The sequence below is a fragment of the Hibiscus syriacus genome, unplaced genomic scaffold (genome assembly GCF_006381635.1).
Source record: "Hibiscus syriacus cultivar Baekdansim isolate YM2019G1 unplaced genomic scaffold, ASM638163v2 tig00109980_pilon, whole genome shotgun sequence".
Classification (NCBI taxonomy): domain Eukaryota; kingdom Viridiplantae; phylum Streptophyta; class Magnoliopsida; order Malvales; family Malvaceae; genus Hibiscus; species Hibiscus syriacus.
The window spans coordinates 605,966-628,768 of record NW_024062547.1 but is presented as its reverse complement, the minus strand read 5'-3'; the positions used below and the strand labels follow the sequence as shown (position 1 = coordinate 628,768).

General features: G+C 33.3%; 1 pseudogene; it reads left to right on the top strand.

The window, feature by feature from the left end:
- Positions 1-2,991: 2,991 nt before the first annotated feature.
- LOC120211706 lies at positions 2,992-10,589 on the top strand (annotated as a pseudogene).
- Positions 10,590-22,803: the final 12,214 nt, after the last annotated feature.

Genomic DNA, 22,803 nt, shown 5'->3' with positions numbered 1-22,803 from the left:
ATAGCGCCCAAAAATTGGTACTTAATCGCTTACACGTTGTCGTAATGGTGGAAATTATAAATTGAATATAAAGTTAAAATATGATCAATTCATTGAACATTGATTAATTTGTTTCAAATTATTTATTAGGCAATATTCCTTAATTCAAGAAGAGATCACGAGATTTGCACATCCTCCAATGGGAAAGCTATCTCGTATATTTCTCCTTTTTATGAGAAATATTCTCCTTCCACAATGTTATAAAAAATGCAACTCGAATATAAATTGAATATTAATAATAGTATGAAATAACTTACTATTAAAAAACATGCATTGCATTATTTCAATTAAAACCAATTAATTAGCACTTAAAAAACTTCGATTAATTTCAAGTTCACATTTTGTTCGAATGTCGTATTAGATTAGATTGCTTCGATCAAGTGGTGCTTTCCACGCCAATTCTACAAATAACGTTCTTGAAAAACATTCGAGTGATAACAAATAGATTAAAATTAATAGCTAAGAATAATTACATATATAAATATGTAAAAGAACTATAATAAAGAATTTAAATTGAAACATATAAATAAATATGCACATAATAAAATACAAAGAAATAAAAAAAATCGTACAAAGAAGGCTTATAACAATTACATAATTTACATACATACATACATACACACATGCACACATGCACACATGCACACATGCACACATGCACACATGCACACATGCACACACATGCACACATGCACACATACACACATACATTCATACATGAATTTATAATAATCGATAAAGCAAAATTACAAAATTGGATTAAAATGCAGATTTACAAACATGATAAACTAAAATGCTAATAAAAGTATTTAATCATACCTAGTAAATAAGGACCAAATAGCAAAAATAGCAACTTTAGAGGTATAATCATAAGCAAATTAAAAGGCATAGCTAATGTGCAAACATTATATAACATAGGTACTGATTTTGTAATAAATCCACAACACTATGCAGGATTAAAATAAAAACAATTAAAATGTCATGCAAACATCATAAAATTTACCAAAAAGCCAAAATAATATAGAAAGGTGATTGCGGTAAATAAAAAAACCTGCACCGCATAAACATGAACATATTAAAATAAAATGATCGAATCATGAATATAACCATTACATACTTTTAAACAAATGGGGACTACATTATAATGCATAATAACTCGGGAGATCAAAATAAAAGAGAATAAAAGCTTCATTGATGACCAGAATATACATATTACAACTCGTGGGGGACCTAACTAGCAAATAACCTATGCTCAAAAAATACCCTCTGGGTCCTCTCTAAACGTGCGTTTTGCATTTTATATATATATATAGTTAACCACCTAGACCAAAACCGGCCATAACACCCATTTGTTTCATTTTCCTCGGCCCAAATGAGAGAGGAAGCAAAACTCTCTCAACTATCCTCTTTTCTCTCTTCACTCCTCAACCGTCGGGAGAAGCAGAAAAGCCACGACCACCGTGATGCGACAGTGATGGCGTGGGAAGCCGAAGAGGAAATAACCCTCGGCCTCCCCTCTTTATTTCCTTTGAAAAAACTCGACCTTCCCGCCACCCCAAAGAAACTGAGACCCACACCCCTTTGAAAGCCTAGATCTGAAGAAACAAGAAGGTTTTACCTTCGGTGAGGCTTTCCTAACTTCGGTGAGGCTACCGAAGACAAGATCTGGATGAAGAGTAAGATCTCTCTCTTTATTTCTTTTTCTCTATTTTTCTCTGATTTTTTTTTTGTTCGAATCCTTTTTTTTCGATATGGTTTTTTATGTTTTCTTTTCTTTTTTGAATATCGCCCCCGAATGATATCTTATTTCTTATTTTTATGTTTATGTCTTGAAAGTAAAATCTTATCGGGATTTTAGTTAGATTTGTTCTTATTTTTTATGGGGTTTTAGACTGATTTTTGACTGATGGAAATCATATGTGGTCACTTGGAATGAAAACAACAGTGTGACAGTGGCGGCGGGGAGCTCTGGTAGCGGTTCATGCAGCTGGGAAGTCAAAGGGTTGACGCATGCATCACACGCGTGCCATCGAACGATCTAGATACCATGTCAGCGGCGGTTGGATGATATTTATGGTTAAAACCCTAATCTGGGTCATATTGGACCATTGGATCAAATCTGATCCAACGGTTAAAATCCAGGGTGGCGCTAGGCAGAAGTGAAGAAACCCTAGCAGAGTTAGGTTGTCCGGGCCTGAGGCGGGTCGGATCTTGGGCCGGATATTGGGTTGGGTTGATTGTAATCGAGTCATAACTGGGTTGGCTGTTGGGCTTCTATTTGGGTCTTGGATCTCCATTGGGCTCTGTAAAATGTAAAAAATGTTAATAATATTAATATTAAATAGTATTAAAAATAATAATAATACTTAAGACCCGAACAAAAACGGGTGTCTACACAATAGTTTTCAATTTCCTCACTGAACTAATATATTAGTTTTTTTATCACTCTTTCGTTAAATAATTAACGACATTAAAATGACGCTATTTTAAAAAAAATAAAAATTTCACCAAAATGAAGTGGTTTTGTATCTATACAATAGTCCATTTATAATGCCTTTAGTGACCAAAAAAATCTAATGTATTAAATTCAGTGTTAAAATTGAAAAGATTTAAAGTATAGTAAATAAAGTAGGAGAGAGAGTAAAGTTCACTTACCAAATTTGTAATTTACCTATGGATAAAACTTGTAATATTTTTGGGTTTAAGGAGGCCCAAATATAAAGCAGATTATTAGGCCCACTGAGCCTCAACAAACACGAACAAACAGGCCTGGGTCACACTCCACTGACCGTACTACTTTAGGCAACGTGGAAATCAGGTAGGGCTAATATCGTAAAATCTAATAACCTTCCTCACTTTGTGTTATTTACGGATCCTACCATTCCCCCTTCCCCATAAAAATCTCTCATCTCATTTTTCCTAGCCGGTTGGTTTCATCTTCCAACGACAACCTAAAAAGGAAGAAAATGCCTCCAAAACTTCAAATTCTTCTTTAATTATAGGAAATTAAGTCGAAAACCCTAAATCTCCTCAAATCCGATCTCGATATTTATTTCCTTTAATCATTCTCACTTGCGTCACTCGAAATCGAATCTGTCATGCTCCTTGTCCGATCATAGTCGGTAAAATCCTTCACTCTTACTGAAGCTACGTTTCTCGAATTTTCTGATTTATATGTGATCAATGATTTTTGAGGATGATAAAAATTGTTATTCTTACTTTTTGTTATGCAGACCTTTCGTGGATTTTGAGAGTTTCAAGTGAGCCATGAAGCGAGAGTTGGATTTTGGATTGGACGGTACAGTCAGTCCAACTCTGGAGTTAGTGGCTCAGTCTCTAACTCAGGCGAGTTCTAGTACTTGTCGTAATAGAGTTAAAGGTAGTCAAGTGAATGGTTACATTGTTTACACTCGATTTAAGAAGTCAAGAACTAATTATGGTGTTGAATTTTCGGATATTTTAAGAAACAAATATAAGCCGATGAATGGTGTTAAAGAGACCTTAATTGATGTGGATCAAGAGACTAAAACTTTGAATAAAGCCAGTAATCTGAACAGTAATGAAATTGAAGGTTTGATTGGAGGTAGACCACAAAATGAAAATGCAGTGGATAAGAGCTTAGTTGTACGAGATTTTGTTGAAGATGGTCTACTTGTAGAGGCACTCATTGAAGAGAGCCGCATTATTGGGGAAAATGCCATTGTAGGGAACTTGGTAGTTGAGGAAATTGGAAGAGATGGTAGGTCTGTTGTTCAATCAAGGCATCATGAAGCGTCAAATTATAATTTGGCAATGTCAATGTCTAGAGAGGATTCAGTGACTGAGCCGGAGACGTATCTGTCTGATAAAGGAGGTTTTGAAGGATCATCAATGCAGATTGTTGATAGTAGTGATGGAAGTAATGATGATGTATGCTTGAAGGCCCTGAGCTGGTCTAAACAATCCTTATCGAGACAAAAGGTTAAAGCAGTAGACAATTTGGAATGTGAACAGCAGACTGTTGAAAATATTCAAGTATCAAATTTTGGTGGAGAGGAATCAGCTGGAGAAAATGGATTGACGACATCAAGGAAGAATTTGGAGTTGAAAATGTCAAAAAAGGTTGCCCTTACTAAGTGCCCAATGACAGTTAAAGAGCTATTTGACACTGGTTTACTTGATGGGGTTCCCGTAGTTTACATGGGCACAATAAGTAGTAAGGTGGTCCTTGCTGCCTCTGTTGTATGTTTATCCTCTATTTTTTTCAATATATGATTTATTTTTTACTTAAAAATTTAAATGTAGCTGGTAGCATAATGCTTAAAGGCTTAATATTAGTTGTATATGTATTTCAGACAGCTGGCCTTCGGGGCATCATTACAGACGGTGGAATTTTGTGTTCATGCTCCTTGTGCGATGGACGCAGAGTAAGGACTCTCTTTTCAAAATGGAGATTTTGGACTCTCTTTTCAAAATGGAGATTTTGGACTCTCTGTAACTCCATAAACTAATAACTGCTATTACTGAACTTCTTTCCATCTTTGTTTTCTGTTGTAGGTTGTTCCTCCATCCCAATTTGAGATTCATGCTTGTCGACAATACAAACGTGCAGCGCAATATATCTGCTTTGAAAATGGGAAGAGCCTGCTTGAGGTGTTGAGGGCATGCAGGAAAAGACCTTTGCATACTTTAGAAGCAACTATTCAAAATATCCTCAGTGCTTTACCTGAGCAAAAAAGTTTTACTTGTAGAAAATGCAAAGGTGACCTTTCTCTGTTGTTAAATTCATATATTATTAACCGAGCCAATTAGCAAGAACAGTTTTGATTAGAAGAGATCTTATTCTTTATTTTGTCATTCTCTCGTTTCTAGGTTCATTTCCTGTTATACATGTTGGGCAAACATGGTTGCTTTGCAGTTCATGTGTAGAGTCAAAAAAATCTCAGTGCAGCACAATAAGTGCACCCAGTGAAGGAGCTAGGTGTGTATTCTTGAGCTTTAATCTGTAAAAGTTTAGGAATTGATGTCCCTTTTACTATAGAGTTTGGTTGGTTAGGGATTTTTATGTTCTTCATTAGTCAACTTTTCTATTTGTTTGACAATTGCACTGTTATGTATGGGAATTTTGTAAACTATTTGTGATCAGTACTATATCTTCCTGATAACCAAGCATTTATTGCAATTCATTACCCTTAAATACCCTATAATATAGTTCATGTCTTTGTATGATATTGATGAGGTTTTCATTTTACATTCAACAATAATTTATTGATACATGGTATAAAAGTTATATTCTAAGTTCATATTGCTGATAATTATCCTACATGCTTACTCTATAGTAGAAAAGGGACATGCTAAGTTTATTTGGCTGATAATTATTCTATATGCATGCTCCATTGAAATACGCTATTTTCATCTTTTCCCTTGCTGGATGTGAAACTAAGATACAACATTAAGTTTCTTATTGAGTGATAAGTAAATTCTAGAGTGATTCTTGTTTATAATTTTCTGTTACTTACCGGTATTAAAGTCGAGATACATCATTTTGTGTGGTTGCATTGTTTTAGTTTGATTTCCTATTCCTTTGGAACTGTTTCAATGGGTATCTCTCCATAATCCATGAGTCAACGGAAGATAACGAGAAAGTCCGCATATTCAATTTATTCTTGATATAATTTTCCTAACATATGTCAGTTAGTACCTAATATTAACAATTACATTTCTTATTTTCTATTTTTCATTTTTTATTATTTTAGAACACCAGAACCAGCAGTGACGTCGAAGTCTGTTGGAAGTGCATCACTGAGTATCTCTACTCCAAGTAAGAGTCAGTGGAAGAAAGCAAGCAAGTTAGTATCTTCATTTTACCATGATTTTTGGCTTGTAAATAGTCCATCGATTATTTGTTTCTAGATGAGATGGATTAATGATATTTTATGCCTATTTTATGTGCCTCCTGCATTATTTCAGGTCATATGAGCTGTACATGACATCAAATTCACTACATTGTTTTTCATTGTCTATTTCTTCACAAAATAGTAGTCCCTGGAAGACAACAAGAAAGTTGGTGACCTATTTTTTCGTACTTTTCCCAGTTACTGTCTCATTATTCTGTTTTTAACTATTTTCACTCCATTCATGAGAAATAAATAGTTCTCTTTGGACACTGTATAGTTGTGCTAGGTGGTCGTTTAAAATTTAAATAGATTATAGTTAGTTCATCGAGCTTCCATCTGTTATTTCCAGGTTAACAAAGCCAGGCTTATTCATTAAGTCATTGAAGAGTTCTTCAGTGCATATTTCCTCAAAAGATAAGGACCAATGCAGAATAAAAAAGAAGTTAGTATAATTAATTTATCATTTTATGATTGTAGGTTTCAAACTTCTATTTTGCTTCCTATACCTGCAAAGTTTTGAGACACGAGGACCTCTTTTCGGTGAGGCTTCTTCTCATTGTCTTTGATATTTTCTTCTTAGTTATTCCCTTTTGTGCTTTTATTGGAATCTCTCAGACCAGTGAAACCAGTTTTGATGTCAAAGAGCTTAAAAAATTCCTCACCACCAATGCATTCACCCAATGGAAGTCAATGGAAGATGACAACAAAGTTGGTATCTTTTTAATATAATTTTCTGGATTAAGCTTTTCATTTTCTTTTTCTGATGTCTTCTTTTTGTGGAATCCCCCCATAGGGATCAGCGATTGCATAAGTTGGTATTTGAGGAAGATGGACTGCCTGATGGAACAGAAGTTGCATACTATGCCCTTGGGAAGGTATTTGAGATGAAAGTAATTCATTTGATGCATTTGTATCTGAATGGTGTTTAAATTGTCATCAGTTTTGGCAGAGATTGCTTGAGGGTTACAAAAAGGGCTTTGGGATAATTTGTCGTTGTTGCAATTGTGAGGTATTGTTCTTTTATTGGTTGAGCTTCTGAATTTTACAATTGCATTGTGTCTGTTTATGTCATTTCCTTTTTATTGTGCAGGTTAGCCCATCACAGTTTGAAGCTCATGCTGGATGGGCATCTCGTCGAAAACCGTATGCTTTCATATCAGATGCTTTAGAGCTTTTTTCCTAGACTACTTTATATTTCCCAAGTATATCTTGATTATATTTTTGTTTTTGACAGCTATGCACACATTTACACTTCTAATGGGGTGTCTACATGAACTGGCAATATCTCTATCAGAAGGTCATCGTTATTCTTCCAAGGATAACGATAACTTATGTATCATTTGTGCAGATGGTGGAGATCTTTTGCTTTGTGATGGATGCCCAAGGGCTTTCCATAAAGGTTTGATCATGAGAATAAAAAAATTCTTTTAATTTTATTAAGGAAATCTATGGGTAGATGGTTTGGTCTTGTTTACTTGGCTTGATAGCTTTAATTTGTGGTATTTCTGGACATATAAGGCTTCATTTATTTGTCTCCAGGTTTTAGGATTGATCTTAGAAGTTACGCTATTTTTTTTATTAAGAATGATAATCGGGCAACCTTATCCTGAGGTCTCTAATCCCTGTGCCTGTTATGTCTCTAAGTATGCATTATAGACTTTTGGCATCGAGAATGTAGATGACAAAGAATTTATATATTTTAACAAGAGAAGATAATAAGCAGAAGAGAAAAGAAGTGGGGAAGGATACGGTTTTGTAGTATGAAGAATGAATTTTGAATGTGATATTCTATTAAAAAATGTATGGACAGAGGAAAATTATTGTTGGAGTTTTTTTTTCTCTGTTGCATGTTATCAAATATTTTTGTTGGCATTTTGCTCCGCACATCTACTATTAGCTAGACCTTTTATTTTATTAACTTAAGAAATTCAGTCTTGTGTCTTACCTTGAAAGTTGGTTGCACGTAAAATTATTGTTTTGTTTTCTGGTTTCGTTTTCTGTGACCTGTTGAAGACTATTGTAGTTGCCTCTGAAGATTATGTGCAACTCTGATTTACTTGATTGTTACTTTAGCTACTTTATTGATCTATCCAGAATGTGCATCACTACCCACAATTCCTCGTGGTCGCTGGTACTGCAAACATTGCCAGAACATGTTTATGAGAGAAAAGTTTGCAGGGCATAATGCTAATGCTCTTGCTGCTGGAAGGGTTTTAGGAGTTGATGCTATAGAACGAATAACCAGCAGATGCATTCGAATTGTGAATAACTTCGAGGCAGAACTTAGTGGATGTGCAATATGCAGGTGATGTGTTTACACTAGGGTGAATTTGATTGAAGCGTATAGTTCCTGAAGACTTTCTTATAGAGTTTGCATGGTGATATTTTTTTTTTCTCCAAATTTTGTGGTCTTGCTTTTAACACACCTTAATTTGGATTGGAATTTGACAAGAGCAGCAAGCATTTCTTATCAGAATTGTTTGAATTTATTTTATATAGGGCATGTGATTTTAGCAAATCAGGATTTGGGCCTCGGACAATTATTCTGTGTGATCAGGTAATGTAAATTTTCATTTTAGCCAGTTTTCTATGTTGGCCTTCAAGTCTGGCAAACATGTTTTCTTTTAATTGTATTTCCACTGATATCTGCATTTTTTAATCATATTGGATCAGTGTGAGAAAGAATATCATATTGGCTGCTTGAGGACTAATAAAATGGCTGATCTAAGGGTATGTATTGGTTATTATTGTTGTTCTGTTGATTATTTGAATAGAAACTCTTGTTCCTGTTTATTGGACACGTTGCTTGTTAATGGGTGAGATACTGAGTCCAGTTATATAACAGGAAATACCAAAAGGGAAGTGGTTTTGCTGCTCAGATTGCAGTAGGATCCAGTCTACACTACAGAAATTGCTCACTTGTGGAGCTGAAAAGCTTCCAGCCTCGCTTTTGAATGTTATAAGGAAGAAGTATGTAGAAAAGGGTTTAGATGCTGATATCAATATTGACGTGAGATGGAGGCTTCTTAGCGGCAGATTTGCTTCTCCGGAAACTAGATTGTGCCTTTCTCAAGCAGTTGGTATCTTCCATGTAAGTCTCTTTCATGTTCTATTTAGATGTTCATTCGGGAACCAATTTTCATTGCCAGTGTTGATAAACGGTGGGCATGCATTTTTCTCTGTAATTATTATGTTTATTTTCTAGTAATTATTTGGAAACATGCTACTTGGCTTGAATATGTTGCATGGAACATCAGTAGCACTGTAAATTTTATGCTATTTATTCTCATTCTTTCCTCCTTTTCTATTAGATTTCTTTACTCCCTTCTGCTACATGGGTAGGGGAAAGGCTAAAATTCTATTTGTCAAACAGAAAAGATGTATGGAGTGGAACCATGGCTTGCATTATTTCACTGGAATTTTACTGAGTTCTTTATCTTTCGTTTTTTTCCCCCATTTATTTCAAGGAATGTTTTGACCCTATAGTTGATGTAACAACTGGGCGTGACCTTATCCCATGCATGGTTTATGGGTAAGCATGAGACCTTTTCTTGAGCCTGATATACCTTGTTGCTTGTTAACGTGAGTGCTATCCAATTTTCTTTTTCCTTTGACAAATTTGTCTCTCTCACAGAAGGAATTTAAAGGGCCAAGAGTATGGGGGAATGTACTGTGCAGTTTTGACGATCAAGTAAGACATATTTTTATTTTATTTAAAGCTCTACACTTGTTTTTGTTTTTATGGAATTTTGACAGATGTTATCTTTTGATGATGCTGCAGTTCATTTGTCGTATCAGCGGGAATAATTCGAATTTTTGGGCAACAAATTGCAGAACTCCCTTTAGTTGCTACCAGCATCGCTAACCAGGGGAAGGTGAGGCCAATAGTCCCAAGTTGTCTTTATGACATTCTCCTAGAATGCATGCCCACCTCGTTTTTGTAGTTGTAGTCGACTGGATTTCCAATAATTTAGAATTAGACCAACCCACACAAGGATTTGAAGAATATCCTTCTTGCTGACTCCCTAGGAATTGCCTTTCCTATATTCATTTACTTCCTTGTAATTTTACCAAATTATTAGTCGCGTTTGTAAAACACACACACACTTTGAACAGTCGGGTGTTTCTTCCATTATCTGTTTTATTGTCACATTTTAATCTTTTGATTACCTTACAGGGTTACTTCCAGTTGTTGTTGTCTTGTATCGAGAAGCTGTTGGGACTGTTGAATGTGAAAAACATTGTGCTTCCAGCAGCTGAAGAAGCCGAATCAATCTGGACAGACAAATTCGGTTTCCAGAAGTTAACAGCAGAGCAGGTTAGTGAGTGCACCATATCTTTGGCTATCCAAACATGGCTGCCATATTGTTACTCAAAACTTGTGATCTTCCTTGTGGTTCAGCTGTGTGAATACCGAAAATGGTGGAACCAGATGGTGATTTTCAAAGGAACTTCAATGCTACAGAAACAAATCCCTCCATGTCAACTTCTCAATGCTACAGATGTGGACTAAAGGGGGCGTTCTGTGTATTTATGGTACGTATATTTTTATATATATATATAAAAAAGGAGCTCAATTTGTGAACCGGATTGAGTGAGCTCAGATGTTACAATTTCCTGAAGCACCAGACTTGAAGTTAGCGGAATAGTGAATAGGTCTATATTCGATTTCAGTTTGTTTTTCATCCACAGGCCATCAGATTACAGTGAAAATTTTAAGGGGAAATTATACAATTGATCATCTAAATATCGAAGTTTTCGTTTTGATCACTCAAAATCAATAGCTTGTAAAATGGTCACTGAAGTGTGTTGTTATATTGTGGTAGCATGTATCCATCAGATTGGTCTAGTGATTAAATGAAAAATAAAATTGGTTTGGAATTCAAATCAGGTCTTCCAACAGAACATCATGTCGAACCATTGTTCCAACTTGAACTTGTTTTTTTTTTTCTTTTTCAATTGAAAAATATTAAATAAAACAATAACTAGATATAATAATTAAATCATTTATTGTATAATTAGAAAAATAAATTACTTAAATATTTTTTTTTATATTTTTATAACTTTTTAATCGATGTTGAGATTATTATACTTCATAAAAAAAATATAAAAAGTATAAATTTATTAAATATAGTAGTATATTTAAATAATTTATTTTTAGTTAATAAAATTATTTATCCATTTTATTTAGTTTTCCTTTTACTTAATATTTTTATTTTCATAATTTAATAATATTTTAAGTACTTAGGTTTACTTAAAGTTTCGATTCTGGATTTAAAATAGAATATAAATATTTTTAAAAAATAAATAATTTTCTCAAGTTAATGTAGCAATTAAGGAGACGTTTGGTTCGTAGAAAAGATTAATATCGAATTGTATTTTCACGTTTGGTTTATGAAAAAAATTATTTATTAGGTAATAACTTATCACCAATGGTAGTATTTTTTAGTTAAGATGGTGGGAATGTCATTATATCCAAATTTTTAGGTATTACATAATTCTTACCACTTTAGATAAGAATATCTTTAGAATAATGAATTCGTTTTATATGAATCATTCTTAATTTTTATTCTCCGACCTTTGGTCAAAAATATAAATATAATAATAACATGCAAAGAGTTTGATTTGGTAAAACATTTAGAAATTTGAGTAGTTAAAATTATTATATATATATATATATATATATATATATATATATATTTAATATTTTAATTATTTATCACGAGGTGTAAAACATATTATTATAGAAATGTAATTATTTAATATAATATTTAACTTTGAGTTATTAAAAGAGTAAATTACACCATTCCTCACTGTACTTTACTTTCTTTCCTATTTCACTTCTTGTACTTTTATTTTTTTTCAATTTACTCACTAAACTTTTGAATTGCTCCTATTTTTGTCACTCTGAATTATTTTAGTGTCACGTGAGTTTTTTATTATTAAAAGATAAAAATAATTTAAAATAAATAATAATATAATATTTTTTATTATTAAATTTAAAAAGATTTAAAATAATCATCGCCTATTGTCGACCTTCGAAATTGGCAGTCGTTCGGTCCTAAATTTCATGGTTTGTTTCATCTCTGTTGAGTTAATCGATCGACGGAATCGACCAAGAGGGGGGTGAATTGACAATTAAAATTTTGGTGGAAGCTTTTGCAGAAAATTGAAAAGATTTGCACAACGATTTAGAGTGGTTCGACTTTCTCAACCAAAGTCTACGTCCACAACCTTAGCTATCTACAATAAGGTTTTTCCAACAAATTCACTAATATGTTCTTTCTTTTGAGGCCTAAGAGATAACCTTACAACTCCCTCAAGAATATACCCCAATTCTTGAGAACATTCTTTTCTCAAAGAGAAGATTACAAATTTGCAAACTTACAAGGAAATCCTCACAAGGTAGATTGTTTGCACAATTCTAGAACAAAGAAAAGAACACTAAAAAATGAATACAATTGAGTACAAGTAGTGTTCTTGAAAGCAAAATGAATATTGAATGAAAAATAGGCTTGAAGTGCTCAAACAATGAGTTTGATGCTTTCTCTTTGATTCTCTCTTGATTCTAGTTGCTTGTTGTTTCTTGTTTTTTATCAATGGTTTTTAAGCTTGTTTAAATACACCTTCAAATGATTCTGAACGTTGGGGATGCTTAGTGGAGTCAATAGAGCCGTTTAAGTGTGTAAACAATTAATTAAAGCAGTTGAGAGCGTCAGTGCATCGATGCATACCCATGGTGCATCGGTGCATCAGTGTAAAATTCAAATATTTTGACAGTTGGACCCTTAGTGCATCGGTGCACTAAGAGTGCATCGATGCATCAAGTGCATTCGATGTTTCAAAATAGCCAGAGTGCATCGATGCATGGCTGGTGCATCGATGCATCAAATGCATTCGATGTTTTCATAAAATCCTCAGTGCATTGATGCATGGTATGTGCATCGATGCATGAAATGCATTCGATGTTCAATTTGATTCATGGTGCATCGATGCATGGATTGGTGCATCACTTTGAAAAATTGATTTTAGGCTTGATTTTGGTTCAAAATACTTTGTGAAAATTGTTTCAAAAAATATATTAAGTATAAAACACAATTTTACACTTTTAGTAAGGTTTGAAATTGATCTTGAAAGACTTGGAGTAATAATTTGATATTCAATTAATTAAATCGAATATACTTAGAAAATCACTTGTAAAATCTTAAAATTCATTTAAACTTAATTTGTTATATCGAAACATCAAAAATGTTTTCAACAATCTCCCCCTTTTTGATATAACAAAACATTTGTGTTATTTTAAGATTTTCTAAAAATTTGAAATCAATTTTGAAAAATTACTCCCTCTTACTATAACACTTCTCCCTTTTAACACTTAATATTTCTCCCCCTTTTTGTTAAATCAAAAAGATTTTAAAATGTTTTTTTAAATAGGGTTTTTGAAAAGCATAACCAATTGATTATAAGTAAATATAGTTTAAGCTGCTAAGATCACAATCAAAAGAGAGATTAGCCATTAGTTTCATAGTCAATATTCATAAACAAATGTGAAATGGCATAATTGGTCATAATGTAACTAGTATGTAAATGATGCAAAAATAAAATTAATAAACATTAAGCTCATAATGAACCAAATATATATATAAATATTAAGTTCAAAAATCCATAAAACAACAAATAAGTTCAAAACATCCAACAACCATCAAGTTTAAACATCCATAAACATCAAAATCAGTCCAAGTTTGAAAATCCAAGAAAACATAACAAGGAAACAAATTCACTCCATCGGAGGATCGGGAGGAGGAGGATAATGAACTCGAACTTCAAGAGTGAGCGCGTCCATACGTTCACGCATCTCCCGCTGAAACTCTGTAATCTGAGACTACATGGAGGCAAACCGTAGATCAAACGACTCTAAGAAGGATCGAAAATATAGTGGCATTTGATCTTCTTGCCGTGCCAGTTTCGGTGCAGGCTCATCGTCTGGAACGTGATCGTCGATATCTTGCATAAGTTATTGAAACTCAGGATCATCGTCAGTAGCCGGTGCAGGAGGAGGAGGAGAAAGCACGAGAAGAGCTAGGAGCAGCTCGTGAAGAACTCGCTCCCTGAGTTTGCTTACCGGGTCGAAAAACCCAAAGACCGGTTTCCTCGTCTTGTTTCCAATCCACTTTCTTGAAGGAAGTAAGATTGATTTGATTTTGGAGTGGGATAGGATTGTCGACAGAGACGTCTAGACGGAGTTTGATAAAGAGGTTACTCAGAAGACATCCATAAATCAATGTTTCAACATGTTTTGAAGGAACAATGTTTATGATGTCCACTAGTTGACTAAATATAATGTGGGGCAGATTTATTTTGATCTTATTCTTAATACAGTGTATCCACCATAAATCCCTAGCACATAGAGTGGAGTACCTACTTCCGGATGGTTTAAACCACCAAGAAATCATCAAATGAATAAAACGATCGTGATGTGATCGTAGAGTACTAACACTAGAATTTCGAACATAGGGATATTCCACATTTTCATTCTCATTAAATAACCCATCATCATCTAACCCAAAATGAAAAAGCTATAGTCTCGGGGCCAATATTAATATATTGGCCTAAAAGATAGGATCTAATGGCTATAGTCCCACATTGAGTTTCGTTTTGAATACATACCACATTGGAATAGAAAATGCGGACTAACTGTTGATAAACGATAGGTTTGAGCTGAAACATTTTATCAAACTTCTAAGCTTTAAGAATCGGAAGGTATTCAAAGTCAATATCTATCATAGCTTGAAGAGAAGGAATACGCTTTTCCCGGATTCTATAAGATTGAAAAGAATTTTTGTACCTAGAGTACAATTCGTCTCTACGACACTCATGCATGTTAAAACAAGATCCTAATAGAGATGTAGGTGGAGGAGGAACGAGATTAGGAGGTTGGTTTGAACGAGAATGACTTGATGAAGTTCTAGGGCGTTGGGATTAGACATGGTTTAGGAATCGGAAAAAAAGGAATATAACCTGCAAATTGAAACACATGTATGCAATTTAATCAATCTCAAAACTCAATTGAGTCATCAATAATTCAAGGTTATCTAAATCAAATCCTAATGGGCAAGGTTTTGAAAAATATTTGAAAATAATTTTTGAAAAATCATAATATGTATATGAAAACAACATAATTAAATAAAAAAACATCAAATTTAAAAATTAAATTCAGATTTTCGAAATACAATTTTTTTTAATTTCAAAAATTTCAAAAAAAAATTGAAAATTTGTAAGTTTTTAATGAATTTGGTTGTAAAATCTAGTTTGAAATCATCAAATACTCAATGCCCGATATAATGTTCTTCCTAGAACTAATCTAAACTAGTCCTAAGATCAAAAATCAATAAAATAGAGGTTTTTGAAATATTACCTTGAAAATTTTGGATTGATGAGAATGAGATGTTGGTTTGCATGAATTGATGATAAAAGCAGGATAAGGAGTTGAAAAGCTTGAAGATTCTGATAAAAACCCAAGGATTTGGAACAATTTTGATAGTAAGGAGAGAGAGAGGAGCGGCAGCCAAGAGAGAGTTTTAAGAGAGTTTTGAGAAAATGAGGAATAAATAGGGTTTTTATCCAAAAACCCGATAGATGCATTGATGCATGGCCTTGTGCATCGATGCACATTCAAGGTGTGCATCGGTGCACCTTCATGGTGTATCGATGCATTAAGCACAAAATGTCAAAAATCCATTTTAAACACTCAAAATGCTAAATTAATTGGCTCTAGTGGTATTGGTAACTCATAGATTGAAAAATTAATCATGTTCAATCAATCAAATTAATCCTTAAACTACTTTTGAACATAAAATTAATTTTCATCAAGCAACATAAACTCTCCCTAACTAATAGCAAAGAATGCAATCAAAAATTATTATTATAAGCATTTTTCATTTATACTTAAAAGTGATAAAATTATTTTAAACACCAAGTGAAGATAGGTCAGTTAAACCTAATTCTCTCATAAGTGTCCAAAATCTTTCCTTGTCTAAAGGTTTTATAAAGATATCCGCTAATTGGTGCAAAGTATCAACAAATTCTAGAACTACATCTTCCTTAGCGACATGGTCTCTAATGAAGTCTAATTTCAATATGCTTAGTTCTAGAGTGTTGGATGAGATTTTTAGTGAGAAAAATAGCACTAGTATTGTCACACTTGATAGGAATAGTACCTACTTCAATTCCATAATCAAAAAGTTGTTGTTTCATCCATAAAACTTGTGCACAACAACTACCGGCTGAAATGTATTCCGCTTCAGTGGTAGATAATGCAACAAAATTTTGTTTCTTTGAAAACCAAGAAATCAACATATTTCCAAGGAATTGGCAAGTACCGGAGGTGTTTTTTCTATCTAATTTGCATCCTCCATAATTCGCATCAGAGAAGGCATGCAAGCTAAAGCTAGAGTCTTTAGGATACCAAAGTCCTAAACTAGGAGTGTCCTTAAGGTATCTAAAGATCCTCTTAACAACTAGTAAATGTGATTCCTTAGGGCATGATTGAAATCTAGCACATAAGCAAACACTAAACATAATGTCCGGTCTACTTGCAGTTAGAAAAAGCAAAGAACCAATCATTGACCTATATAATTTAACATCCACACATTTATCTCCTTCATCTATGTCAAGCTTTGTTGATGAGCTCATTAGAGTGTCATGTGGTTTCCCATTTTTCAGTCCAAACTTCTTGAGTATGTCTTTGACGTACTTAGCTTGATTGATGAAGATACCATCTTTTCTTTGCTTGATCTGGAGTCCCAAGAAAAATGAGAGCTCCCCCATCATGCTCATCTCGAATTCACTTTGCATTAGCTTAGAAAATTCTTGGCAAAGAACATCATTAGTAGAACCAAATATTATATCATCAACATAAATTTGAACTACTAATAAATCTTTACCTTTATGCTTTAAAAACAATGTAGTGTCAACATTCCCTTTTGTAAAACCTTTTTCAATTAAAAAGTTTGACAATCTTTCATACCGAGCTCTAGGACCTTGTTTTAAACCATAAAGCGATTTTTTCAATTTAAGAACATGATTTAGAAATTTTAAATCTTCAAAACCTGGAGGTTGTTCCACATACACTTCTTCCTTTATAAAACCATTTAAAAATACACTTTTAACATCCATTTGGTATAATTTAAATTCATGAAAACATGCAAATGCTAATAACATTCTAATTTCTTCCATCCTAGTTACGAGAGCGTATGTTTCATCATAGTCTATGCCCTCTTCTTGAGTATACCCTTGAGCAACAAGTCTAGCATTTTTTCTCACTATATTACCACTTTCATCAAGCTTATTCCTAAACACCCATCTAGTACCTACAGTAGATTTATTACTAGGCCTTTCAACTAATGTCCATACTTTACTTCTCTCAAATTGATTTAACTCTTCTTGCATAGCCATAATCCAATGTTCATATTTTAATGCTTCTTTAATATTATTAGGCTCTATGCATGAGATAAATGCAACATAATTACAAATATTTCTAAGAGAAGATCCAATTGTTACCCCTTTGGATGGATCACCTATAATCTCACCATCCTTGACATAGTTGTACTCTCTTGGGTAAGATACTTCCCTTTCTTCAATGGTTGGATTCTTGAGAGGATCTTGAGTTTTCTCATCTTTTGTTTCTTCCTTTGATGATGGTTCTCAAACGTCATGTTCAACGTCATTTATATTTATAATACCTACATCATCATTCAAATAAGAATCATTCCTCGGAAGGGGATTATCATCGAAAACAACATGTATAGACTCTTCTACAACTAAAGTTCTTTTATTAAATACTCGATAAGTTTTAGAATTTAAGGAATAACCCAGAAAAATTCCTTCATCACTTTTAGCATCAAATTTGCCAAGATTGTCTTTACCGTTGTTTAAAACAAAACATTTACATCCAAAAGGATGAAAATAGCTAATATTAGGCTTTTTATTTTTGAAAATTTCATATGGAGTTTTCTTTAAGATTGGCCTAATCATTACTCGATTTACAACATAACAAGCGGTATTTGTGGCTTCCACCCAAAAATATTTTGGCAAATTGTTTTCACAAAGCATGGTTCTAGCCATTTCTTCTAAAGTTTGATTTTTCCTCACAACAACTCCATTTTGTTGAGGGGTTATAGGTGCTGAAAAGTTATGGCTAATACCATTAGAATTACAAAAATCAGTAAAGCCAATATTTTCAAATTCAGTTCCATGATCACTCCTAACACTAGTTATAGAGTAACCTTTTTTCGTTTTGGATTACTTTTGAAAACGTGATGAATTTTTCTAATGCTTCATCTTTAGTACTTAAGAATAGAACCCAAATATATCTAGAATAGTCATCTACTAAGAAAAATGCATATTGTTTTCCACCCAAGCTAGTAGTCCTAGTTGGCCCAAAAGGATCTATATGGATCAATTGTAATACTCTACTAGTTGATACATCATTAATGAATTTAAAAGAAATTCGCTTTTGTTTTCCTTTAGCACAAGCATCACAGATTTTATCATTATCAAATTTAAGCTTAGGCAACCCTTGAACTAAATTTCCTTGAATTAACCGTTGCAAAACACTCATACTAGCATGTCCTAGTCTTCTATGCCATAACCAACTATCATGCTCATCCTTAGCAACTAGGCACAAATTAGTCATATCAATAGAGTCTAAATGCACCATGTATATGTTTCCTATTCTATGACCAACAAACATAATCCGATTAGATACAATGTCAATAACTTTACAGCCATTAGTTTCAAACATGACATTGAATCCTTTATCATATAATTGACTAATACTTAAGAGATTATGCTTTAATCCATTCACATATAAAACATTTTTAATTTGTATGGAAGAGGTATTACTTATGGTACCTATACCTTCGATGTGACCTTTTGAATTATCACCAAAAGTCACTTCTCCTCCATTTTTGGCGTTAAGCTCTATGAACCGGTTTTTATCTCCGATCATGTGTCTTGAGCATCCACTATCAAGGTACCATGAGTTTGAATTTGTTTCCCATGCCTTGTAGCAATGCTCATTTCCTATAAACATAGATTAATTTCTAATTTTTGGTACCCAAATTCTTTTGGGTTTATATTCATTAGTTTCCAAAATCCTAGTCCCCTTAGGTATTCATTTGTGTAGGATATCTTTATCTTTAGTAGTAATGAGTCCTTTAGGAACCCATATACTTCTAACGATTTTTCCATTAGAGGTTCTTCGGGGACCTCTATGATTGTAGTTTTTAAAACTTTTTCTAACAAAGTTGGATTTTGAATTTTCTCCATTTTCGAAACGTTTTGTTCCAACTTTATCAAAAGAAGCTTTAAGATCATCAATTTTCTTTTGATGATCATCATTGACCTTTGAAAGTAAATTTTGCAAATCCAAAATTTTCTTTTCAAACTCTTCTAGTTTGATTTACAAATCTTTGATTTTACTTTCAAATTCATTGTTGGTCTTGGATATGAGCTTATTTTCATTTTTCAATTTTGAGACATCATTTTTATATTTTAAAAACAATTTTCATAATCCGAAGCCAACCCATTATATTCCTCTAATAACTCATCATAAGATAAATCATCTAATTCAGATGAGTTAGAGGTTACCTTAGAATCTTCCCCGAATGCCATCAAGCACAAGTTTGCTACTTCTTGTTCCTCTTCATCGGAACCCTCTTCATCACTCCATGTAGCCACATGAGCCTTGTGCTTATTCTTTGATTGACCCTTTATTTTCAATTGTGGGCAATCATATTTGACATGTCCCGGCTTTTTGCATTCATAGCAAATGATAGGGTCCTTCTCTTTTGGTTCATTTTTAGACTTTCATTTCATTTGAATTTTCTTCCTCGGTAAGGTCTCATCATTTTTCTAAACCGTTTGGCAAACAATGCCATTTCCTCGTCATCGTTATCTTCATCTGAATCACTCTCATTTTTTGTGGATTTGAGAGCAACTCTAATGTTTTTTTTCTTCTCCTTCTCCTTTGATGTCTCATCAATCTTATCGAGGTCCATCATCTTCAAGCATCATTTCATGAGTGAGGAGGGAACCAATTAGTTCTTTAAGAGTTAAGGATTTTAGGTTCTTAGCCTCGATGATTGCCGTCTTCTTGGATTTCCACGATTTTGGAAGTGAGTAAACTAACTTCCTCACAAGCTTTTCGTCGTTTTGAATGATCTCTCCATATGATTTGATACTATTGGCAATCGTTGAGAATCTATCCATCATAGCTTTGATATCTTCATTTGGTTTCATCCTGAAATTTTCATAGCTATGTGTTATAAGACTAATTTTAGATTCTTTTACCTCATCGGTGCCTTCATGAGTGACTTGTAGTTTATCCCATATTTCTTTGGCGGTTGTACAAGATGAAACTCTTCCATATTCATTTGGTCCAAGAGCACAAAATATGATATGGATTGCTTTGGAGTTGAGCTGGAACATTCTTGTCTCTCATTCACTCCACAATCTCGGATGAGTGAAAGGCTTGATATATCCGTCTTCAATAACATTTCATGCTCCCATGTCACTTTCTTGAATGAAATACATCATCCTATTCTTCCAATAGGCATAGTTAGCTCCATTGAAGAAAAGAGGCTTGTTGACGGACATCGAATCAAGACCGGAGTCGACATTTGAAGTAGAGGCCATTGATGACTTGATAATCGATGTAACTCTTCCCGAATCGACTCAAGAGGTGATTAAACCTTCAAATGAGTGAGTCTTTGATACCAATTGTTGAATTAATCGATCGACGAAATCGGCCAAGAGGGGGTGAATTGGCAATTAAAATTTTGGTGGAAGCTTTTGCAGAAAATTGAAAAGATTTGCATAGCGATTTAGAGTGGTTCGACTTTCTCAACCAAAGTCTACGTCCACTACCTTAGCTATCCATACTAAGGATTTTCCAACAAATTCACTAATTTGTTCTTTCTTTTGAGGCAAAAGAGATAACCTTACAACTCCCTCAAGAATATACCTCAATTCTTGAGAACACTCTTTCTCAAAGAGAAGATTACAAATTTGCAAACTTACAAGGAAATCCTCACAAGGTAGATTGTTTGCACAATTCTAGAACAAAGAAAAGAACACTAAAAAATGAATACAATTGAGTACAAGTAGTGTTCTTGAAAGTAAAATGAATATTGAATGAAAAATAGGCTTGAAGTTCTCAAACAATGAGTTTGATGCTTTCTCTTTGATTCTCTCTTGATTCTAGTTGCTTGTTGTTTCTTATTTTTGATCAATGGCTTAAGCTTGTTTAAATACACATTCAAATGATTCTGAACGTTGGGGATGCTTAGTCGAGTCAATAGAGCCGTTTAAGTGTGAAAATAATTAATTAAAGAAGTTGGGAGCGTCAGTGCATCGATGCATACCCATGGTGCATCGGTGCATCAGTGTAAAATTCAAATATTTTGACCATTGGACCCTTAGTGCATCGGTGCACTAAAAGTGCATCAAGTGCATTCGATGTTTCAAAATAGCCAGAGTGCATCAATGCATGGATGGTGCATCGATGCATCAAATGCATTCGATGTTTTCATAAAATCCTCAGTGCATCGATGCATGGTATGTGCATCGATGCATGAAATGCATTCGATGTTCAATTTGATTCATGGTGCATCGATGCATGGATTGGTGAATCGGTGCATCACTTTGAAAAATTGATTTTAGGCTTGATTTTGGTTCAAAATACTTTGTGAAAATTGTTTCAAAAATATATTAAGTATAAAACACAATTTTACACTTTTAGTAAGGTTTGAAATTGATCTTGAAAGACTTGGAGTAATAATTTGATATTCGATTAATTAAATCGAATATACTTAGAAAATCACTTGTAAAATCTTAAAATTCATTTAAACTTAATTTGTTATATCGAAACATCAAAAATGTTTTCAACAATCTCGATCTCTGAGTCAGAAACTGGTGGTTGTTTCACCGAAATGTCCTAAAACTCGTGAATCTCGATTGAAACGTTTCGATTTCCTTACTTTTGATCTTCTATTCATGGACTTAGGAGCATGTTTTGGCAAAATAAAGGTCAACGCGAAGCAACCTATGAAACCTAGAACCGAGCAACCACCATCTACGGCAACTGACGGCGGTCGACATTTCAGTTTGCTCATTTTTTGTCAGATTCAGAGCATGTTCTAACAAATGGAGGTCAGGTTCAGACTCAAGGAGTTTAGACGAGTTGGTCGAGTGAAATCTAGGACCAAACGACCACCATCTACGACCATCGATAGTAGTGTTCAACACCGACGAACAGGGATGGCCACCTTTTGTTTTTATTTTATATTTTTAAATTATTTTAACGTTAAATAATAGTAAAAAAATAGCACATTATACGAAAATAATAATAAAATAATTCAGAATAACCAAAACAGAAGTAATTCAAAAGTTTAGTGAGTAAACTGGAAAATTTGAAAGTACAATAAGTGAAATAGGAGAGAAAGAGTAAAGTTCAGTGAGAATGATGTATTTTACCCTATTAAAAAATGGATCTTATACATTGAAAAACATTATCTTTGTTTACTCGAGACTACAATATTATTTTTTCATATTATATTATATTTTATATAAATAAATAAATATGATACTTATGAGAATTATTTAACTAATTATATTATATATTAAATTTATTTATTTTTCTCAAAAGTTGGATAGTGTAACAATTAAAATATATCTATGAATTTTCATGTAAATATTTATAATTTAATATTAAAGTTGAACAAGTGAAACAAAATATATCTCGGAAGGATACTTTGGTAAAATATGCATTCAAGTAATATTATATTTCAACAACCATACACTGTAATCTTTTTTTTAATTAATATGG